The sequence below is a fragment of the Lynx canadensis genome, chromosome C2, assembly GCF_007474595.2.
Source record: "Lynx canadensis isolate LIC74 chromosome C2, mLynCan4.pri.v2, whole genome shotgun sequence".
In the NCBI taxonomy this organism is placed as follows: domain Eukaryota; kingdom Metazoa; phylum Chordata; class Mammalia; order Carnivora; family Felidae; genus Lynx; species Lynx canadensis.
The window spans coordinates 74,878,827-74,883,530 of record NC_044311.2 but is presented as its reverse complement, the minus strand read 5'-3'; positions in this window follow the sequence as shown (position 1 = coordinate 74,883,530).

The following is a 4,704-nucleotide window of genomic DNA, read 5'->3' as shown; positions in this document are numbered from 1 at the left end:
GAGGCATCCAAATGTCACAGGAAAGAACTGCTTAGTACCAAACATCACTTTAAATGACTCTCTCCTTAAAACAAACCAGGTCGCCTCAGCTTGAGACTCACTGCTATTCATTCTGTAGAAGTCCATTCATATGTTACCTCTTCTAGATTGAGCAATTGCCTACCACAGCATTACATATGCTGTCTCATTTACTCTCTGCACAGTACTCTGAAGTAGGTATTTTACAGATGAAAATGCTAAGAAATATGCCAACATCACCTTTATAATAAATGGTAGAGTCTGGTTGCAGCACAGATCTAGGTAACATGAAGCCCATCCTCTCCTGCTACACACAGCCTCCCCTCTGCCCATAGTCCTGCTGGGCTTCTCAGATGCAGTACTTGCACAACCATCTCAGAGACTCTTTTCCCACCTCCCATAGTTTCCATATCACCTGATTCTGATTTCCTAGGTAGGTGCGCAGGGATGCCAGGACCGTTTGGCTTGTTCTTTGTATTTCTAGTACCTCTTACTGTGGCTGATACGTAGGTGTTCAATGAATGTTGAAATACATGACTGAATGAGAACAATTATACTTCCTAGACTTTTGAAGGAAGCTCAGATTTGAAGCTGGAAGGAAATTAAGGATTTATCTAATCTAAACTCGCCAGTCAGAGGAGTTGAGGCTCCAAGAAGACAGGTGTGATTTGCCCAGTCATATGGAGATAGACAATTTCGAACACAGTTGTCTTAGGCCATGAGTCTCTCATATAACCCCTAGGCCTATTTCCAAAGTTTCAAAGCTGATGCCACGCCTCAGTTTGTAACTTATACAAAAGAAATACAAATGTAAGCAATAATAACAAGGGATCTGAATTTTAAATAATGTAAAGATAACATCGCCGGAAAAAAATTCTGACTGCCGGGACTTCATAAAGGACTTAACAATATTCATTACTTCTTTTGAGAAATCGTCCAGCTGAAGGCATTAGAAACAAATCTTAGACTCTTCTCAGATGAAAAATCAAATGAAACACCTGGCTCTGGGCTGGTGGACTAAGACCTGGGCTCTGAGCCATACACGTCACCCGAGGTATGTCACATATGCCCAGCCTAGGGGAGGTATTCTCTTACACGTTTCACAGCTATGTTGTTACTCTGTAGGGCTGTATCCTATCGATCAGGAATGAAGATAATCCCTGCCTCTCTCCTAACCCCTCCCACTGGCTGTTCTTTCCAGCCAGACCTGATCTGCCGATTGTGCTGTCACCAGCGCTAGCCCACCAGGCCTGACCCTAAGCCCTCGTGCTCCCTGCCTCCCCACTCAACCCCTTCCCCCCTTCCCCACACCCCTCTATCAGGTCAGGCTGTCAACAAAAATTGAGGGACCTCTTCAAATTCTCTAAAATTCATTATTTTGTTTCAAAGTGCTGATATGCCACCACAACGTTTTCCTTTCTGTCGGTTGAGAGTAGCCACGTTGCATTTTCTCTCTAAAGAATTTTGCCTAATCATCTCCTTTCCCAAATGTCCTGAAGGGGTTTCTCCCTGGTCTCTCACAGCACATTAACTCATTTGGGCTTCACTTGTAGACTCCTTCATTGACTTCCTCTTTCTGTATATTTATTTTCAAAATGATAATCTCACAACTTAGCTTTTTGTTATTTGTATGTTTTCTGTTTTGCAGCGCTTTAGGCTACTCTGACCCTGATACTAATATTTAAAAAATTTTACACTATTTGCACACAAATCTTCCCTTTCACCAACTCTTCTCTCTTCATCCATCCCAAATAATTTCTTTGAAAAGGGTGACCTATCTTAATGGAAATGGAGAAAATGGCATTAACTTACTAGATACTGTTTTGCTGGACAGCCCTGAAAAAAGCCCTGAAAACTCTAAAGTGGCTGTGATGTGTTTTAGTGTTTCATATGTCTTATTTTGACTGAAAAAACCTTGTACACAAATCACGTTTAACAGGATGACACGGTCAGAGTCAGGCAGATATGGGTGTATGGTAGACATTTGCAAATTTGTACAGGTGACTTTCCTAGTTTGCTATATATACTGAAAATGTTACATATATATAATCGTGTATATTATTAATTCACTTATTCATATATTTATTATTTTTATATATTTACAGGCTTCATATTGCCCTCTTGCCAATTTTTTTTTCCCAGTTGAACTACGTTAGCTTCCCTAATACTAAATATTTTTGTACTACTATTGGATATATATAGATATTTCAGGTTTACTTTGGTTTTTATTTCCTGGAAGTAAGAGTGCTTATTTCTCCCACTTGTGAAGCATCTATTTCCAGTGGCCAGACACTGTGTGGGCCTGTGCTGGCCAATATAGTAGCCATATGTGGCAACTGACCACTTGAAATGTGACTAGTCCAAATGCAGATGCACTTTAAGTATAAAATACATATCAGATTTCAAAGACTTGCCATGAAAAAAAAAAGAATGTAAACTACCTCAATGTTTTATATTGAGTACATGTTAAAATGCTGATATTTTGGATATCTTAGGTTAGATGTTAAAAACAAAATAGGTGAAGCCTGTTTCAGGCTTTTAAATGTCACTACTAGAAAATTTTATTTTTTATTTTTTCTAATTAAAGTTTATTTATTTATTTTGAGAGAGACAGAAACAGCGTGAGCAGGGGAGGGGTAGAGAGGGGAGAGAGGGAGAGAGAGAGAGAAGAGAGAGAGAGAGAATCCAAAGCAGTCTCCATACTGTCAGTGTGGAGCCCGATGTGGGGCTCGAACTAACAAACTGTGAGATCATGCCCTGAGCTGAAACCAAGAGTCAGATGCTTAACCAACTGAGCCACCCAGGTGCCCCACTACTAGAAAATTTTTAATTTCATATGTGCCTCATATTTGCAGCATGCGTTATACCTGCCATACAGTGTTATTGTAGGTATTTCATACACTTAGAAATGAATGAATGAGTGAATGAATGAGACAGGCTATACTTCCCTGATCTTTGTGGACAGCTCATAATAGTGGACCAGGAAGGAATCAAACAAGCGTAGGGTTTGATTGAAACTTTTTACAATTCAACCCAATCTTTTTATTTTGTAATTGAGAATACCAAGTCCCAGGGAAATGTGTATGCCTTCCGTACTATCCACTGAATAAAGACAGGAAAGCAAGGTGTTGGTTCCACACCAGCATTTCCACTAAGGCACACGCCTTTGTGAGGATACCAAAAGTATCAAGGGATAAACACTCTGGATTCTAGAGGACCATCTACTGTACTACCTGTAGAATTGTTTCAGTCTTTATGATTTTAACAAATTTACTCTCTGCAACTGACCAGAGCTGTCCAAGACAGACACCCAGGCTGAGCTGCGGTCTCATGTAGGAGGGACCAAGCGGGGCTGGGCAGGGAGGTGCAAGATGGACACCTCAGGACAGTGGGACATTGTGACATCATCAGTGATGGTCTCAGGTAGTTTCCCATCACTGGCCCTCCAGTCTCAGCTGTTACTGCAAGTCCATTCCTCTACCATGAGTGTGGAGCAGCTCAAATCAACAGATCCACGTGTACCTTGAGGTGACAGACTGGCTCTGGTGAATACCCCCTTTTGTAAATTTAGAGGTGACCCTTTTGTTGGCTCTTTTGTGTGAAGGGGTCAGTGGTGTTCATTTTTCTAGGGACAGTCCTTAAGTTTCCTCCTTTTGTTCTGATTAAGGATTCATTTTTAAATAGTTCAGAATGTGGGGGAAGAGTCCTAGGCAGTCGGTCATCTCTTTGGCTGCACTGAAAATGCTTACCAGGGAGGGAGAGTCAAAAGGCTTCCATCTCTTCCCCCACTCTGATGAGTTAGGCGTTAATTTGCAACCATGGCTCTTATATTAGACTTTTTGCGACTACAACGAGGGCCCATCCCTGCCCCTGAGGCCTCATCTTGTCTGCTTCATCCTTTAAAATATTATAATTCTGGATCAATAAGACCTAAAGGCCACGTTTTACTCAAATAGGTTGTATTGGTCAGTCTCATTTACTCTTACATATTTATAAATAGGCGAGCTTGAATTCAATAAGCACATTTATGTAAATGTTGGGCAAAATTGAGTCCACCCAAGTTAAGTGTGGGAGGGTGGTGGCTGTGCGTCCCAGACTAGTGCCTTTGAACTGTAACTATGTATACATAGTTACCCTGCAGGCTTAATTTTAGCTGGATGAACTACCAGAAATGTTAGCAATCTGTCTTTTCAGATTACTTTTGCTCTTTCTCTTTGCTAAAAGACAGATTTTTAAAGTATGGAACCCTGGTTTCACATGTTTCTTTAAACAGAACTGTAACAATTTTTATCAGCGAATATATATATATCTTAACGTGAATTTTTAAACATCTGAGGCAATTCATTTTCAAATACTTGCATGTTTTACCTTGAAAAATTATACCATCTACAGATACTCTATATTAGTCTACGTAGCTATAGATGTACAGTGAATATATATTGTGCATGTACTTTCTCTGTGTGTATGTATGTATACATATATATACACATACACACCATATATGTGTGTTATATATATAGATGTGTGTACACACACACACACACACACACACACACACAGGGAAGGAGGCTAGTGGATTTCAGCTAGATGGTTCCATCTTATTTGTATTGAGATTGTCACTTTGAAAAAAATCTTTACAAATTCTGTTCTTAACAAAAACCCTCAAAATCTTAAAAATTTGAAAGC